This window comes from Fukomys damarensis, unplaced genomic scaffold (genome assembly GCF_012274545.1).
Source record: "Fukomys damarensis isolate Sample0158 unplaced genomic scaffold, DMR_v1.0_HiC HiC_scaffold_12, whole genome shotgun sequence".
In the NCBI taxonomy this organism is placed as follows: domain Eukaryota; kingdom Metazoa; phylum Chordata; class Mammalia; order Rodentia; family Bathyergidae; genus Fukomys; species Fukomys damarensis.
In genome coordinates this window covers 27,188,437-27,208,712 of record NW_022900924.1, presented here as the reverse complement: position 1 = coordinate 27,208,712, position 20,276 = coordinate 27,188,437, and the positions used below count along the sequence as shown (strand labels likewise).

The 20,276-nt window shown below is 34.0% G+C and overlaps 1 long non-coding RNA gene across 1 annotated transcript in view; it reads right to left on the bottom strand.

Annotated features, from left to right (window-relative positions):
• Positions 1-11,734, bottom strand: part of LOC117285709 — an 87,835-nt gene extending 76,101 nt beyond the window's left edge. The window contains exon 1 of the long non-coding RNA XR_004516813.1: positions 11,644-11,734. This is a non-coding gene — a long non-coding RNA (uncharacterized LOC117285709). The remainder of the gene's footprint in view (positions 1-11,643) is intronic.
• Positions 11,735-20,276: the final 8,542 nt, after the last annotated feature.

Sequence of the window (20,276 nt, the reverse complement as noted above, 5' to 3'; positions counted from 1 at the left end):
TCTTTGTGTCAAGGTCTCCCTCTGTAATTCAGGATGGCCCTGAATCCTTGGACAATCTTCCTGCTTCATTCAGCCTACTGAGTGCTGAGATTACAGGTATGCACACCTCATCCAGCTAAAATACCTTTTTTGGGGGTTTGGTACCAGATCAAACTCAGGACCTTGCACTTGCAAGGCAGTTGGTGGCACAACTGAACTAAATCCCTGGCCCACTTTTGCGAATATTTTCTGAAACCTATTAGTGTGATAAATGTTTGCAGAGAAATTGTTGACAAATTGGGAAAAATAAAGATTTAAAAACTAAGTAAAGTTTTAAAATCACCAAAATTTATACAAAGATCTAGACAAAATATTTTAATAAAGACATTAGTGGAAATATTATACTACATACTTATTAAATGGCAACAAATATAAATAATCTAGAGGTATTTATTTATGATCCCATTTGTAAATTATATTCAGAACATCAAAGAAAGAAACAACTAGTTTCAGCATGCATACAATTACTTGTAATTAAATACTTGCATTATCTGGCAAAACCAAGTTTATCTAAATGAGGGGTCACAATATCATTTTACTAGTTTTATGAGGGGGACTTATTGTGATATATTTGAGGGACTAATTGCACTTCATTAAAATTCATTTTAAGATGAGAAATCTAATTAATGATGCTCCTTATTACTTGAAAAAAATGAACAGTAAGGAGCCAGTTAGAAGGCTGCAGTGAGAACTGAAGAACCACTGGGAATCCTAACCAAGGTAATGAAAGACATTTTTCAGAATGGAAAGAAAGATTTCAAATCTACATGAAAGTCAAGATAAATATTTGGAGATTTCTAACATGAAGGCAATGAAGGAAAGAGAGAAAAATGAATAGTGAATAAATTTTTCCAGCTTGCAAAGTTGATTCAAATTATGCTATTAATAAGAGAAGAGAAAGAGGAACTTTCTGTGTAAGGAAGAAAGCAAATTTAGCTATTTGTTTTTGAATTTCTGGAGCCAGAGAAATATAAAGTTGGAGGCATAGAGAGTTTAGTTGAAAATATAGCTTTAACACTAAAATGAGAATTTAGAATGAATGTGTACCCTTTAGTTATTGATCTGACGTTATCTGAGAGAGTTTTACTCTTCTGAAAGAGAGGCGTTCAAGCATTCAAAATGTGACCACAATAAAGAGATGACAGAAGAGAAGACCACAAACGTACTAACAAAGGCTCCAGTGAAAAGGAGTGTGAAGACGGTCTGGAAGACCAAGAAGGTATGATTGAAAGCATCACTATACAAATGTCTCCCCTTAATCTCTATAACAGAAATTATGCATGTTTATATTTAAAATACAAGGTCAGTTGGGCTTGGTGGCACACACCTGTAATCCCAGCACTCGGGAGGCAGAGGGAGGAGGATCGCTGTGAGTTTGAGACCAGCCTGAGCTACATAGTGAGTTCCAGGTCTGTCTCAACTGCATAGTGAGACCCTCTCTCAAAAATAAATAAACAAATAAACAAATACATAAATAAATAACAACAAGGTGTTAGTAATTTTTTTCACTGAGTTAATTGGTACTTTTTAACATATTCGATACAGTTACCTTCATAATTGGGATCTCATATCTTTGCATGACAGATCTTGGTTATTATTTTTCCCTATACCCCTGCCCTCACATCACCCCCACCCTCATATCACCCTTCCTTACTTACAAAGACTTTGTTTCCATTTTTTCTTTTTCTCATATTTTTGTTTTCTATTATTTCCTTTCCCCTACCCTTCCCCTTCCCATATATGTTTAACACTTTTCTTTCTATTTCACATTATCAGTTATACTATTTGGATCTTATTTACATTTTTAGTTTTTCACACCAGAGAAACTATTTGGTATTTATACTTGTCTCTTATTTATTTCATTTAAGAGTATGGGCTCAATATTTATCCATTTTCCTATGAATGATTCTATTTTCTAACTCCTTATGGCTGAGTAGTACTCCATTTATAGAAAAACCACATTTTCTTTATCCAGTCTCCAACTGATGGGCAAATGGGCTATTTTAGCTACTACAAATTGTGCCACTATAAACATGGGTGCACACATGTCACTGTGCTATGGTTCTTTTAATTCTTTTGAAGGATACCCAGCAGAGGGATCGAAGGGTTAAATGGAACCTCTAGATACATCTTTGAGGTATTTCCATATTGATTTCCACAGTGGTTGCACCAGTCTACACTCCCACCAGCATTGGAGAAGAGTTCCTTTCTCCCTACAACCCCACCAACATTTGTTATTGATTGATTTCTTGATAGCAGCCTTTCTTTCTCAGGTGAGGTGGAATCTCAGTGTTGTTTTCATCAGCATCTCTCAAATGACAGGGATGTGGAACATTTTTTCATATATGTACTTGCTGTTTTTACTTCTTTGTCTGAGAAATGACTATTTCAGATACCCATTTTTGAATCAGGTCTCTATATTGGGGGTGGGCTGATTTTTTCTGAGTTCTTTGGATATTCTAGATAAGAGGCCTTTGTCTGAGAAGCAGCTGGTTAACATTTTTTCCCACATTGTAGATTGTCTCTTAGCTCAGTAGGTGGTCTCTAGCAGTGAAGTTGCTTTTTAATAAGATGAGATCACAGTTGTTAATTCTTTGTGGTACTTCCCGTGCTACTGAGAATTTGTTCATAAAGTCTTTTCCTATGCCAATGTCTTTGAGATTTCTGCCTAACTCATCTTCCAGCAAGTTTAGTGTCTGTTTTAATATTGAAGTCTTTAATACACTTGGATTTTACTTTAGTGCATGGTGAAAGATAAGGGTCTAGTTTTAATCTTTGGCAGGTTGAAATCAAGTTTTTCCAACACAGTTTACTAAAGAGGCTATCTTTCCTCCACTGAGGATGGTTAGCACCTTTGTCAAAGATGAGGCTATAGAGCACATGTGGAATTGTTTCTGTATCTTCCAATCTATTCCACTGATCCTTATGTCTTTTTCTTTGCCAGTACCATGCTGTTTTATCACAGTGGCTTTGTAGTATAGTTTCGAGTTGGGGATTGTGATACCCCCTGTCATGTCTCTGTTGCCTAGAAGGGCTTTTGCTATTCTAGGTCTCTTCTGGTTTCAAATGAATTTTTGGATTGCTTTTTCTAGTTTTGTGAAATATAGTGTTGGAATTTCAATCAGGATTCCATTGAATCTGTACAGCAGTTTTGGTATTATGATTCTCCTACCCAAGAGCAGGGGATATATTTCCATTTTCTTGTATCCTCTTGGATCTCTTTTTTCAAAGTGCTGGAGTTTTCAGTGTAGACGTCTTTTGCTTCCTTTGTTAGATTGAGTCCTAGATACTTACTTTTTTTGGATGCTATTGTGAAAGGAATTGTTTCCCTAATTTCTCTCTCAGTCAGTATGTTATTTGTACACAAGGTCTATTGATGTTTGAGTATTGACCTTGTATCCATCTACTCTGCTGAAAGTGTCAGTTATGTCTAGAAGTCTTTTGGCAGAGGGTTTTAGGTTTTCTATGTAGAGTATCATATCATCAGTAAATAATGACAGTTTAACTTCTTCCTTTCCTATCTTCATTGCTTTAATTTCTTTCTCTTGTCTAATTGCTGTGTCTAATGTTTCCAGAATTATATTGAGTAAGAGTGGTGATAGTGAATATTGTTTGCTTGTTCTTGATTTTAGCATGAAGGTTTTCAGTTTTTGGACATTTAATACAATTTTGCTATTGGTTTTTCATAGATAGCCTCTATCAAGTAGAGATAAAGACCACCTACTTCAATTTTCTGCACGTTTTTTTTTTTATTATGAATGGGTGTTGAATTTTGTCAAATGCTTTTTTATTCATGTATTGAGATGATCGTGTATGTTTTTATCCTTGACTCTGCTAAAATATTGTATTACATTTATTGATTTTCATATGTTGATCCATCCTTGCAACCCTTTGAATTAATCGGACTTGTTCAGTGTGTATGATATTTATGACCCTCTGTATTCTGTTTACCAGTAACTTCCTGAGGATTTTTGCATCTATGTTCATTAAGGAAATTGTCCTACAGTTTCCTTTTTGGTTGTTTCTTTCTCTGGTTTTGGAATCAAAGTAACACTTTCTTCCAGGAATGAATTTGGAAGTATTGCTTCCCTGCAATTTCATAGAAAACTTTAAAGAGTAGTGGCAGTAGTTCTCCTCTAAATGACTTGTAGAATTCAGCAGTGAAGCCATCAGGACCTGGGTTTTTCTTAGTTCATAAACTTTTAATTATATTTTCAATTTCACTAATTATAATTGGGGTGTTGAGAATTTATCTTCTTTGTTCAACTTTGTTAATTCATAAGTAATAGGAAATCTGTCCATTTCTTGTGTTTTCCATTTTATTAGAGTAAAAGTTCTTAAAGTAGGTATTGATAATCTTTTGGATTTCTGCTGGATCTGTTTTAACTTCACCTTTTTCCTTCCTAATTGCATGAATCTGAGCTTTTTCTTTCCATTTTTTCACAAGGTTGGCTAAGGGTTTATTGATTTTATTTATTCTTTTGAAAAACTGACTCTTCAATCCATTGCTTTTTAAATCATCTCTTAATTTCTTTTGCATTGATTTCTGCTCTGATCTTTATAATTTCCTCTTTTGTATGAGCTTTGGTTTTTCTTGCTCTTCTTTTTATAGGAGCCTGAGATTCATCGTTAGGTTCTTTATTTGAGCTTGCTCTGTTTTCTAGTGTGGGTATTCACTGCTATGAAGTTTCCACATAGAACTGTTTTCATTGTGTCCCATAGATTCCTGTGTGTTGTGTTGGCATTATTTGTAAAGACTGTTTAATTTCTTCTTTAATTTCCTCTGTGACTCACTGATTGTTCAGAAGAGTGTTCAGTTTTCCATGTTCAATTTCCTTGTCTTCTAGAAGAGGACTTCTAGACTTCTTGCAGTTTCTTATGCTTTTGATCTCCAGTTTAATTTCACTATGGTCTAATAATATACATGGGATAACTTCAATTCCTTTGCATTTATGTAAACATGTTCTATGAGCTTGTATGTGGTCTATTTTGAAGAATGACCCATGTGTAGCCAAAAAGAATGTATGTTCTACTTTTATGGGGTGGAATCCTCTGTAGTTGTCTATGAAGTCAATTTGTTCAAAAGCTTGGTTCAGTTCTACTGTTTCATTGATTTTTGTGTAGATGATCTATCTATTTGTGACAGAGGATTATTTAGGTCCCCCACTACAACTGTATTAGTGCTTTTTTGGTTTTTAATGTCCCTTGATATTTGTTTTATACATTTGGGGGCATTAATATTTGGTGAATATATATTTATGATTGTCATCTCTTTTTCTTGGATTGTTCCCATTACAAGGATGTAGTGGCCTTCTTTGTCTCTCTTAATCAGTTTTGGTTTGAAATTTACTTTTTCTATGAATAAGATAGGTACCCCTGCTTTTTTCTGGGCTCCTGTCACATATAGAACTGTTTTCCATCCTTTTACTTGCAGTCTATGAGTTTCTTTTTAAACTAGGTGTTTCTTGTATACAACATATTGTTGGATTTTGCTTCTTAGTCCATTCTGCCATTCTATTTCTTTTGATTGGTGAATTGAGGACATTGACATTGATGGTTATAAGTGATATGTATTGACTTATCTTTGTCATGTTATTGTCCTGTTGTTGGCTCTTTTTAATTTTTCCTCTTCTCCCTTTACTTTCTTGTCTTGCCTAACTGATTTTCTGATTTGGGCCTCATGGCATTGTGACCTTCATTGTCTTTTTCTAGGATATTGTTTAGAATTATTTGTAATGCTGGTTTGGCATTCAAGAAGTTTCTCAGGTGTTCTTTGTCATGAAGTATCTTATTTCCCCATCTATTTTATTTATTTATTTCATTTATTTTTTTATTTTTTTGATACCAGGGATTGAACTTGGGTCCTTGCGCTTGCCAGGCAGGCCACCAAACTGCTGAGCTAAATCCCCAGCCCATCCCCATCTATTTTAAAAGAGAGTTTTGCAGAATACATAGGTCTAGGTTGGAGGTTGTTTTCTTTTAGGGCTTGAAATACCTCACTCCAGTCTCTCCTTGACATTTGGGTTTGTTTAGAAAAGTCTGCTGTGATTCTGATGGGCTTTCCTTTGCATGTGTTTTGTTTCTTTTCTGTTACTGCTTGCCTTATTTTGTTCTTCTTTTGGATTTCCAGGATCTTGACTATTCTATGTCTAGATGTAGATATTTTTTACAGTGTTTAAATGGAATCCTATATCCCTCAATTATCTGTATGTCAAATTCTTGCCTTCTGCTTGGGAAGTTTTCTGTCATTAATTCCATGAACATACTTTTTAAGTCATTTGTAATTTCACCTGCTACTTCATGGATTTCTATCAGTCTTATGTTATGGTTCTTTGCATCATGTAGGAGTTGTTGGGTCAATTTCTCATGATTCCTTACTGTTTTTAAGAGATCTCCCTTTTCATGGTCACTAACTACAATCCTATCTTCTATATCTGAAATACTGTATTCATATTTGTTCATCCTGCTGTGAATGCTTTCGATAGCATTTTTAATCTCCTGGATATCTGATTGAATCTCTGTCATGGACTCCATTTCTTTTCTATGCTGGGCATTCATGATTTCCATTTATTTCCCTGCTGGGCATTCATGGCTTCTATGATGGTCCTGAGCTCATCTAATTTTTTGTCTGTTTCCATTCTAGAGTCTCTAATCATGTCTTTGATTGTGCTTACCACCTTTCTAGTGATCTGGAAAATTATTTCTATTTTGAATTTGTCTAGTGCCCAATTGATCTGTTTTGTTACTTCCCATGCTATGAGTTCTCTGTGTCCTGGTAGTTGATTGTCAGACTTTTTTACCTAATCTCTCTTAGAATTTGCTTTTGATGAACTGAAAATCTGTATTGTTCCTTGCTTAAGTGTTTTCTCATTTTTATTTTGGTTGTTGGACCATCCTTAGTTTAATTCCTGGGTTAGTAATTTGATCTTCATGAATATAGCTGCCTTTAGATTTCGTGTCTCAAAAGACTTAGAGACACTCTCATTTTCATAATATCAGAAAGGACATCTTATTAAATCAATCACAACCCTTTAGCCCAATTGATACAGTCAGCAAAACAATGGCATCAAGGAAAGCTTAGAAATTGACAATTTGTGGTAATTATTAACCTATTGCCTTTAACCATGTGAATTAAGCAAAAATCAAGGACAAGCCAAAAATATGTTTCTAGTGAAAAAACTCTTCAGTATAGCAACTTTACCCTTCAGGATGGGGACTTAGAAAGATTTGGGAAGAGAGGAATGATATGTAAGAGTAGGAGATTTTAAATGAAGCCAGAGGACACAGGATGATCATGCAAACTCTAGGAAACTGTTGAAGACAAGTGGGAAAGACAGAGTACAAGTAAAAAGAAAGAACAGAACAACTTAACAGTATTAGGGAAGTTATAAATTGTCCTCACTTTCCTTTGAAACTAGTGACCATTGAGCAAGAGAAAAAGAGAGGAGAAAAGAAAAAGAAAGAAGAAATCCAAATTATCTCAAGAACAGGAACTAAACAGGAGATGAAGAATACCACAGGGGAGCAAGAGACTGAGTGGAAAAAAGAACAAGGAAAAAAGGAAGAATTTGAAGAATGGAAAAAATAAAAATTAAAAATAAATGGAAAAGAAAGAAAAAAAATCGAAGGACCTTTTCAGTTTATATCTCTGCTGTCACAACATATAATGTGGGCAGCAATGTGCAGAACTAAGTCAATTAGTCTAAGCTAGCCAATGGCAAACCCCTGAGATTCAGGCTGAATTCTGGATGCCAGGCCCAAGTTGAGCTCCCTTACTTCCTGCAGAGTTGAACCCTGATAGGTTCTACTTACTGCATGTTCCAGCTGCCCTTTCCCTGAAGATAGTCCAAGTACTGATAGAAGGCTGTGATCCCTACAACTTACCAACTACAGAGTTCTGATGTGCTTTATCATGGTTGTTCACTTCCACTCTATCTTCTGGAGCTAAGTAAAATATCCTTTATGGCCAAATGTGCCACTACAGTGTGGATCCAGGTAACAGCACAACCAGTAGTCCTGAGAGCATGTGGGCAGGGAGGCAGGGATGCTGCAGAGGTGCTGGAACAGCTGGGCAGTCCTCAGTGGTCTGCTCCAATGAAGGCCTGGGCTGCTGTAGGCTGGGGAGCATTTAGCTTCCCAAGTGGCTGGGCAGTTCTCACCAGCTAGTAACAGTTAATTTGAATAAGCCAAGAAATTAGAAAATATTGTCAATCACTGGGAATTTTTTTTCAATCAATCAAGGGAACAGGCTGTATGCACAATTTTTCAAATGTTCTTTGTTCTAGTGTGTTTAATGGTCCTATGTGCCACCAGTTACTATTAATTATTTCATGTTTAAAATCTTAGGTTTTATAATTTTGCTCTGAAATCAGTAACTAATGCTACAAAGGTATTTAGTAGTGTTTTTGAAAAACTTATATTTGGGAAGCTCTCAATATTTTTTGCACTAAAATAGAAAGTAGAAACATTTTGCCAGGAAACTTGTAAACACTTTGATATAGATGAAGATGATTACATATTCATTTCTAAGATTTTATATATAATGCATCACTCATGAGACAAATAAAAACTATAAAAATAGTTAACATTTTTAGCAATAAGCTTACCTTGTAGAAATAAGGGACTTAAAAGCAAGGATTATATGCTCATCTTTGCTTGCAAGTAGCTTTAGTACTTCTGAGAAGCCAACAATTTTTCTTTCAAAGGTTATCTCACAATAAAATAATTCTGAAATGTTATTAAATAGCATTTTCCAGGCATACTGATTTCTGTATTTTAAGTAACTTAGTCCTCTCTTACAGCATATGAGAAACATTTTGTGTAAGAAAGATGAGAAATATGGAAGGTTCATTTAATTTACACTGCAAATAAATGCTGAGCCTTTATTAAAATCAAGAAGCTTTGACACTAGAGTTTATGTATTTGACCATTGTTTCCTGCCCCCTGGTATGACTGAAGCCATAGAATTCTAGAGACTGAAAAGTAGCTGCAGAACATATCAGGTGCTCTTCTCTTTTTACACATAATAATAAAGCACTAAGAGAATGCTGTGTGTCAGATTGGAGCACTGTTAATTTTGGACCTACACCAAAATTCTATAATTTTCCAATACCTTTTTATTACATTGTCTTGATCATTCCTGAGCAATAAGACATGATTTTATAAAACAAGCTTAGAAGTTGATTAGTAGCATGCCTGCTAAATAGTATGGCTGCTAAATAGCAAAGAAAGACCCAATTACTATTGTGTACTTTGACTTACATAATAAAGTGTGACCAAATGAGTCTTACACATTTTATGGCTCAAAATTATTCAACATACTTCAGATTATTAATGTTTTGTGGGAAATTCCAGAAGATGGGGATTAAGAGTATACAGTCAGAACCCCTGAGAACTACTTAGTAATAGGAAAAAAATCTGGTCAAGAGGCATCTAATATCAGAGTATGAATAGTGAATTTAATAATTATTTGCCCCTCAACAGAACTTATGACCTTCACCTAATCTGGACTCCATAACAAATGGTTTATACTGGAGTAGTTTATTTTGGTTTTTGTCAAACTTTATGGAGAGAATTTTTATGTGTGTCTGTGTGAATACTATTAATTTCTCCTTTTTTATCAAAATCATATATAAATTTATCCATATTTTAAATAGAGAAATACTTCTAAGGAAAAAGATTTCTGTTGTATTTTAATCATATCAGTGAATAATTAATTTGATCTAATCTATATATAAAAACATTTTAAACAATCAAAATGAATTGTAGGTTGCATGATCTGATTCTAATTAATTGCAAATATTAAAATAGCTAGGGAAAGAAAGGAAAATTAGCCAGATATTAAATGAATCTAGTCATTGGGCACTTACTATAGTCCAGGAAATATCTTAGGCACTTTTAAGTATTTCATTTAATCTTCATACAAATACTGTAATACCAATGTACTTATGAAAAATGAGACAGAAGAAAAAGGATTTGCCAAAGGATATATAGATGCATTGCCAAAACCACATTAGAAAAAGTATCATAGAGGGGGAAAATATTGAGTTTTCATCTTAGCAAAGTTCAAAGTAAATTTATTAATATCCAACGAATTTGGAATATCTTATTCCATAATCAAAACTATCTCTATTGTGGTGATGGTGGAACAGTTTTATAAGTATTTTATCATTAGATATTCTGTTATTTTAATAAGAAAATATCGTGTTAATTACTTTTCTGTCATTGCTGAGATAAAATACCCAACACTAAAAGTTTAAGAGCAAAGAGTTTATTTGGCTTACAATTCACAGAATTTTCAGCCCATAATTAGCTGACTCCAAGGCAGGGATGAGGTAGGGATGACAAGCAAAAATGGAGGAGGAGGAACAACATGTGCACACAAGGCAGCGAAGGTGACAAGAAAGTTTAACAGTGTCTTCTGCCTCTTTTATCCCATCCAGACTGGGAGTAGGGCAGTGCTAAATCACTGGCTCACATGTAGTGGTTTAGAAATCATATACCCTTAATCCCAGCATCACACATTCCAGATTCATCTATGTCTGACCAAACAAGGCCTTGGAAAAACATCCAGGTCCAAACCATAGCAAACATATTCATCAAGAAGTTTATATATTTATTTTCCTATTACAGAAATATAAAGAAATCAACATGTAGAAATAAACATCCTGATAAATTTGATAGTTAAGGTACTCCTTATAAATTTACAATGTGCCATTTTTGGATTTATATACCATTGTTTTTACAGGCATATTTTCATCTAAAACAAAAATAAGAGCAAAAATAGGTTCATTATAAACATTCGTTTTTCTATCATTACAAAAAGAGTGAAGATAGCCAACTGTTCATGTTGATTTATAGCTTGCATTGGAAGGACCATAGTATATGAAATTAATTTAGTAGTCAGGCACACAAAATGGCTATGTTATCTCTAGATACCATGTCAATATTCAAAGCAAAAACTGAGAGGAAGAGTCTATATCCTTACATCTTGATATTTTATAAGGGAATATAAAATTTTCCTGTAAATCCTTCAGCTGTCAATGGCCAGAATTATGTGACATAGTGACTGCTAGCATTAAAAAGTGGTTGGCAAATCCAAGTCTGGTGTGCAATGTAGCAAGAATTTTATTTATATGATCAATCTGTGAGTCCAAGGGAAGGAATCATCTAACTAATGAATCACATCATCAAAAATTCTAGAAAACCAATCATTTGTAATCACTATAGCACCAAAAGATTGATAAATAAACTCACTTAAGAAGAAAGAGCCCAATTTCCTGTTCTGAATATTCTAGTGTATGCCAGAGAGATGAAATAATTCACAAAATACAAGTGGGCAGTCACAAAATTTTTGGTCAGATTCTGCTCAGGGGCCTATATACAAGGGAACTGTGATGAATTTAAAGAATCAGTGAAATCAGTACCATACTACTTTTCATTCTGTTACAAATCCAGGTTTTCAAGTTGCTTGGAAAGAGCAGTTAATGAATATTTGATTGAATAAACAAATAAATATTACTAGAAGTATTGTTGAGTTAAAAATAAAAAAAATTTAAAATACATCTAAATTGCCATTTTTATGAATGAATATAAGGTGATTACCTTTCTGCTGTCCTGAGGTATAATCCATAGAGGACATTGAAAAGCCAGATATGGTATTGCCTGCCAAAAGGAGCAATAGCTCAACTTAGAGGTTTTTAGCTTAGTGGATGGGTTTCCAAACCTGCAAAGTAGAGGAAGGGCAAGGATTTGTAGCAGTTCTCGGTGAAACAGACCTTATACATGCACCATTTCTGAGAAGTTGGATGAATACAGTTACTGCAAACCTCAAACATATACCAGTGAAGACCTTGAAGATGAACATATTTAGTTTACACCCCACAATCTGCCTAGATAATTCTTCAAGGATAGTCTTGTTGCCAAGCTATTGAAAATACAGTTTGTAGAACATCTGCAAAATATTTTGAGACCTTCCTCTATTAAGACCTTCAGAGTAACTACATTCACTTACTTCCTGAGCCTGGGGTATAAAAGTTGAATCCTTTCAAATTTGGCCTAATTCAGGAAGGAGCATCTCAGAAGCTGCCTCCTGTTTACACAAATTATAGTAATTGTAGCCAAAGGACTTAGATATTGTCATTTGAAAAATGAAGATTAAAACATGCAATTTTAGGTAGAGGAATTTATAGCTTGTTAAGAAGACTAAGTATGAAATATTGTGCTGATATTATTTTTTCTCTTGTTTTTCTATTGTCTTTCCATGATGCTTAGGGCTGAGAGCATGTGCATAAATAAATTACACAAAAAATTTGTCTACTATCACATAAAGTACTTAGTGTGACATTAGCATCATAGGCATGTTTGTTTTGCTTTAACAATTTTAATGAATATTAACAACTCTTTTATTTAGCTTGGCATTTGTAGCCAAGAATTTTGACAAGATTACACTATAAGGACCTAAACTATTATTTTTACTAAATTATTTTGTGTTTTTGTTAATGACATTGGTTTACAACACATACCGTACTTTTCTATTGCAACTTTGTACTTTAAAGTAATGGAAGCCTGCTGTGTGTCTTAGCAGTTGTACTTGTGGAATATAAGAAATCTTTGTGTCTACCCACTTGGTATGATGAAAGTCAAGGTATGTACACATGTGCAAAAGTGTCAAACTAGGATTTGTATCCAATAATGGTCCATTTAACTGGCTTTCTGTAAGTTTTCCTGAGCATCACAGAGAGTAAAAAAATACCCACATTGCTCTTCTCTTATGTAAACATGTATTTTACCATAATAGAATATGGGTGTGACTCACAGTTGCTGCACCTGGGGAAAGTAAAAACACATCTTTGAATTCACTCACTTAGCAGATGAACAGTAAGGTGTGTATAAGATCTCTGAAGCAGCAACAGGCAAATTTTATCCATGAAATGCTCATTGCTAAATATCTGTGCATTTAAGATATTTTTTAAGTTCTCTTTTCATTTTTCTGGTAGAAGTGGCCCAATTCAGCAAAATGACACACGAAAAACCAGATTTGAAACATTGGAGGAGGTCTAAAATAAATCATCAGGTTACTCATGCACAGTGATGGAGATGATAGTGGCTTTGATATTGGCCATGTGAGCCTAAGTTCCTGAGGCAAGAAATGGAGCAAGAATCTACCAATATAGACACAGGGAATGCAGACCCTCCCCTGGATTCAGATGATGAAAAGAAATTTGAGTGCATATTTGACTAGTCCAAATAGGACAAAATGGTCACGTAACCAAATAGAATGATTCAATGATAGAAATAGGTCTGAAATACAGTGAGAATCTTGGTAGGGGTGAAACCTATTGGACATAATGCCAGCATTGCCATTCAGTTCTGAAAATTGTAATAGACAAAATGCTACAAGATGTGAAATACACAAATGCTGAAATGCAAGCAAAACATTCTGTATACACCAATAATTGTACTCAAAAATGTATTTATTCTGACACTTCACTAGCTGAATTTAAATTATTCATAGATCTGCTGCATTTAGCAGGGCTTTCTCATGATCATCATAGGAATGTAAAAGATATAGAAGAGTGAAGAGTGCAGGCTTGTGGTTTGTAGAATAACAATGACAATGAGGATATTTGCTGTCTTCAAAATTGTTGGAGGTTTGATGATAAAATTGCCCTCCAAGAAAGAAAAAGAACTGATAATCTGGCTGCTATCTGCTCATTGTTCAAGAGATTTATGACTAATTGTCAAACACTTTATAAGCCATCTAAATACATGACTCGTGATGGAAATCTTGCAACTTTCATGGTCTCTGTAGCTTCTGGCAGTATATGCCCTCCTAAAATAACTCCTTAAAATATGTCATAAAATTTGGCCTTGTAGATGCAAAGACTACTATGCTTTCAATTTAGAAATTTATCCTGAAATTTATCCACCACATCTTTATTCATATAGCCATAAACTGATTGATGTTGTGAAAAGACTTTCTACTTCCGTCTCTCAAACTAATTGAAATGTGACATTAGACAATTGGTTTACCAGTTTCACAGAAAACTGTATAGTATAATCCTTAGAGTTCAGAAAGATATACTATTGGCCTTATATATGGCAAAGAAAACCAAACTGGTATCCCTGATGTCAACAATGCACCATCATGGAAATATTGACAGGAGACCCTGACAAAACAGAAGCCTAGAATGGTAACTTTCTACAACAAAACCAAAGGTGAGGTGGATGTTGCTGATTAGTTATATAGCAACTATGGGATCAGTAAGAATGCAAAGCATCACTAGAAATGCAAAGCCAATGGTCATGCTTTACTGGATACTAAACATGTGAGGTATAAATAGTTTGATAACTTACAAAGAAAATAACAAGTGCAAAATATCCTGGAGAAATTTTCCTAGAGGATTGGGACTAAAACTCATAGGGGATCATGTACAGCAGAGGAAAAGAAATGTTTCTGCCCAGGGAACAATGCAAAAAAATTATGGAGCACACTGGTGACCAACCAGTGAATTGGCAGGCACAGCATTGCAAAAACTTAATATGACAACAGGAAAACAACAACAACAAAAAAAAGTCAACTTGTGCCCTACAAGGAAGAACAAGAAAAAAAAAAAACATATGTGCTATCAGTTTAAGTGATAATTATGTATTGAACATGCAGTCTCCATGTGTCAGACTGCCTTGAGTATGACAATTGCAACAAAGATTATTTTTGTGGTACACTTTTGTTTATATTTTATTTTTGATGTTATATTTTAAGTTTTGTAAGCAATCAAATAGAGGATGTGAAAATGTTGCTGTGTATTCTAAGCACTCATTATATATTTGATATTTTATTTTATCGATATTTTATTTTTCTGCTAAGTGCTACATTGTACAATATAGTAGGAAGCTCCTGACAAGAAAGGAAGATAAGAGCAGTGACAAGGACTGCTACCACAAAGGAAAGGAAAGTTAGCACAAGGGCTGTCAGTGTAAGCCAGATGTTTGCTTGGAACATGCAGTTGTCATGTGTGAAGAGTGCCTTGGGTAAGACAATTGAAGAAAGTATTATTTCTGAGGTAGACTTTCATTTGTATTTATATTTTTGTTCACCTGGGTATTTATTTCTGATACTATCCTTTAGGTTTTATAAACAAGTAAACAGCTGATGTGAAAATGTTGATATATATGCTAAACACATAATGCATATTAATTATTTAACAATTTATTGTATTGGTATTTTATGTTCTTATTAACTACACATTGTGTAATACAAGAACCTTCTGAAGAAACAGCCAGACCAGGGACACATCAAATATGTTCTACAAAAGGTGAAGAAAATGAAACACATGTGCTGTTTGTTTAAGCAAAATATATGTATGGAATGCGTTGCTGTTACATGTAAAGACTGCCTTAGTATGATAATTGCAATAAAACTTATTTTTCTCATAGAATTATTGGTAATTTCACTGTAGTTCACGCAGGAATTTAGTTCTTTTTAAGACTTTGTCCACCAAAAAGGAGTTGATATTGAAAATTTTGATGCTTTTTCATACATATTAAAAACACAATGCTTTATTTTTTGATATTTTTCATATTAAGTAGTCATTGTTTAATAAAATAAAACTCATAAAATTAAAAATTAATCAATAGAAATAGTCTAAAAATAAATAGGGGCATTATACATCTACAATGATGTCCCTTTATGACTAAGTTGACATTATGCTCCACAGGTTTAAAGAATTTTCTCCTTCCTTCCTTCCTTCCTCTCCCTCTACCCAACCCAATTTTTGCCCCTTCCTCCCTTCTATCTCCCATCCACTCCATCTCTTCCATAATGGAAAGAGAACCTGGAAAGTATTGAGCTAAAATTCTTTGCTTTTTAATTTTGGGACAAGGTCTTGCTAAATTGTACATGCTGGCCTCAAACATAGGATTACCCCTTTTCAGCTCCTGAGTAACTGGAACTACAGGTATGTACCACCCTGCCTGGCCAAAAGCGATCTTTTTGTATTATTTTAAAGTGTTCACTTTAATTGTAAAAACATTATTTGCAATAAACTGTAATTGATGCTTACTTTAAAATTTTTAATTATATAAAAATTTAATTATAACATTGCAAGAAATGATACTGGAGATAAAATATGAAATATTATATCTCCCAACCTGTTAGCTATTTCATACTCTGATTCTAGTTCTCTAGAAATCAAACTATGAGTCCTAGGAACCATGAAGGTTAAGAGTAGGAAGATGTTGATTGATAGGAAAGCTCATGAGGGGACCTGAGTGACTAGCGTGGGGCAGCCCCCTTTACAGAGAAATTTTATAGGAGGAAACACACATGGGTGTACTGTGGACCACAACCATGAACATCAAGTAAGTTTACAGGTAGAGTCACTTAGATAATGGTGGTCCAATTGGGAAACAAGTCATGTAACAAGCGTGGATGGAAAGAACAAAGATTCTCCTGGGAAGTGCTGAGTCCAGAGGTCTCTGGTCACCCACTGGGGTGGTTGATATCTATCTAGAATTCAGAAGGCCCAGTGTATGTTCTTTGAGGAAGTGTGCTAATCTAGTCACCTTGTATTTATTTTTAGGCCTGGTTTTGGGCCGATCTGTCTCTGGTGTACCTGTGGGTATGTTCTGCCTTTGTCCTACTCACTCGAGGACTTAGTCCCATATGACTGCCTATTATATTTCTACCAAGCTCATCTGTCTATGAAAAAAATTGATAAATGAAAGTTCTTCATCTTAGATTATATATAAAACACATTCTTACTTTTTAAACATTCTATAAAATATTTTTAGATATTGCACAGTATACTGCTCCCACCTCTTTTCAACATTACTGTCGCTAGGAATACAAAGGCATGGCTCATGAAATATCTGAATCACACTGTTCCAAAAATCTCTTAATTAGTTTAATTTTTTATTTCTTTTCTATTTATTTTTTTCCACATTAATCTGAAAACAATTAAACATTACTTTGATTACATCCTCTGCAGCACACCATTTTCCAAGTAGTCTGAATTCATTATTCTGACACAGGCCCTCTTGAATTGACTTACTGTACTTTAAAAATTTTTCACAGTTCCTAAAAAGGGCTTTATACTCCATCCCAAAAGGGGGTCACGCAGTGCTGCAATGAATATAAGCTGATGTACCTTTGCACTTTTTATGTCAGAAGATATTTCCTGCTTTGTGATTCCAGCCTCTAAGCCTGCATCTGCCAGGACACAAGAAATGTAAATTCAGGTTCTGATCCCATATGCTCATTTGAAATGTCAGGAGAACAAAAGTGAGAAAAAAATCACTTGTTGAAATAAAGTGATGAAGTTGAGATAATTAGCATTCAAAAGTAAAAATATAAACTTTTTCCTACAAAACTCTCAATTTTGTATTCTACACCAGCTAGTTTTATTTTATTATAACCTATTCCACTTGTTAATCTTCTCAATTTGGTTTATGTATCACAATGTATGAACTTGCATGTCAAATTTCTAATTACTTCCTTTTGGCTAATCAAATCTACTCTTCTAGGATTTGGTTCTTGCAAATCTTGCAATAGATTTGTATCATTACTTCTAAATTTCATTCTTAAAAATAATCTTTTTGTCTAATAGTGCTCATTCTAAAATTTTTATCCCAACCTGTCATTACCTCTTTGATCTCCTACTATACATTTTCTAGTGACAAAACCCTCAAATGTGCATATTTTCACAAGCTTAAAAATTATTTTTCTGTATTTATTCTCTGGTAGATTTAATTCTCATTTATAATTATACACTGATGATACTGATACATTTTTTCTCCGACTTTTCTTCTAAGTTTTTGCAATATATCTCCAAAAATTTTTAGATACAAGTATTGAGAGTCTCATTATATTTCTAAATTTCATACATCTTGAATAAAACATTTCCATCCCAGGTTTCTTGTTTCAATAGTATTATGTTAAGTCTTCCTGTAGCCCCATTCTGAAGTGTCTGTCCTCAGATATTTCTGGATAGAATAGTCATAAGCAAATGAAAGTATGAATTTTATGAAAATGTCACATAGGCTCCAAAGAACTGAATAAAAAGTTAATAAGCATTAAAGATTTTCTCCTCAATTAGAGAGAATATTTGCTGTTTTAACCACACACAATGTATGTACATGTATGAAACTATCTCATGATGCAACATTTATATATGTATAACTCTTATTTTATGTCCATTAAAAATGAAACCACATAAAAGAATCTCTCTTCAATCAAAATTACAAAGAGCTTAGGATAGAACATCTTATGAGGAAGTGCAATAATTATATCCAGGTTTAAATGAGAGATAGAAAAAGTTTCCATGTTAATTTACAGATTTCATAATTGTATAAAAATAGCTTTTTATATTATGAAATGCAAGTAAAGCTGAAAATAATAAGATGTATGGTCCTTCTATAAAATTGTTGGACATAGCCAAAGCACAGTCCTTGTACTTTGACTTCTCTGATGATCACAGTGTAAGATTCATAATTTGTTTTAAAATTGCTTTCAGTAAGAGCAAATAGATGAATTCAATGATAGCTTTGTTCATTTGACACTTATAATAACTTGATGAAATACTTTGATTTAGAGTTTCTGCTATTGTATAGGATAAATTGTATTATACAAGAAAAATCTACTCCCAGCTTGTGTTGCTGACATTCAAAATTCAACACAAGGGCTGGTGGAGAAGATAAGGACTAAGGAAAGGCCCTTCCTATTGTTTGGAGAGGACATGAAACCTGTTGGGAGATATCTGGAGGATGTTTGGCCTTTAATGAGAAGGACAGAGATTGAGCAATGGTCCCAGATGTGTTGCAAGTCTAAGTAAATCACTAGTTCGGAAGGAAGAAGACACAACCAAATTTAGTATTAAAGGATTAAAGGATAAATTGCTACTCCATCATAGAAGAAACTAATTACAGCATTAAAGCTCAAATGATTTTTTTATAGACTGCATTTTGGAATGTATATGAAGACCTTTTATTTAGGAGGAGACAGTTGACTCACAATCTTAAAGAGAATCATAAATGATATCCATAATGACCCACTTACAATCAAGGCAATGTAGATGAGCACTCATTTAAGATAGGTGTCTGCCAAAATGATCAGCACACTTACATGGTGGCATGTCAATTCCTGATGCTATAACACACGTGGTATCCAGAGATATAGATATTTCTAAAACAAGGAAAGTACAATGTGCTCTGACAACCTATAGCTAGGCCTCTCATCCAGGTTGAGAAGTCAAAGAAGAATGCATCACTGAGACAGAATGGCATGTGAAATGAAACCAGAAGGAAGAGAATGGATGAACCAGGTTCAAAAGCAAGAAAGCAAATCAGTGTCAACTCTCAAACTAACTCAATCTGTACACTAATGCTAACGCAGGAAGAATAAGAGCCGTGCTAGTAATCCAAGGACACTTAGGGACAAATTAGTTCCCAAGGACTGTACTCCAACTAAAATTGGAAACCACTTTAGAAATAAAAACATATTTTTTGCTTTTATTTTAAAAATGATTAATCTACCTAAAATAGGAATATTTCATTAGGCAAGACAAAAGAAGTAGGAGAAATACCAAATATGAGGCCATCTGGACCATCCCTTAGCTTATGTAATAACTCTTAAGTGGTTATTTTGGTAAATTTCCCTATATACCAAGCTTTTAGGACTCTGAAGAAAGATCCCAGCAGGTGGGCTACTTGTCTGCCAACCTTCACATTCAGATATTGAGTGTTTCTGGATTTCCCATCCACTTGCCCCTTCAACGTTCCTATTTTCAAATGTCTGACATTGTGTGAGTGCTTTGAGCACTGCATTTTTCTTTCTCTTTTTCTTCATATTTTAAATGCTACTTGCTAAATTATTTCATACGGCTTCATTTTAAAAAAGGTAAATTTCCAAATATATATGTTGAGTCACTACAAATTAGGACTAAAGAAAAATGTACATTAAGACTTTGTAAAAGCTAGACCAGATTTATATAGGTCAAGTGGTTAGAAAGTTATTTAATATAGAAAGTTGTAATTTTCTATATGCTGTAATATGGTGGACAAAACAAAAATAAGATCTGTTGCACAACTCACATTATCAATGCAAAAATTATTTGGTAAAACAGATTTGTTCACACTTAGGAATGACACATCTCTTAAACCTGAGACTAAGTGAGGTAGTGATGCATCCTTGCAACATATTTGAAATAAATATAATATTGAGTTTTATATAATTGTTT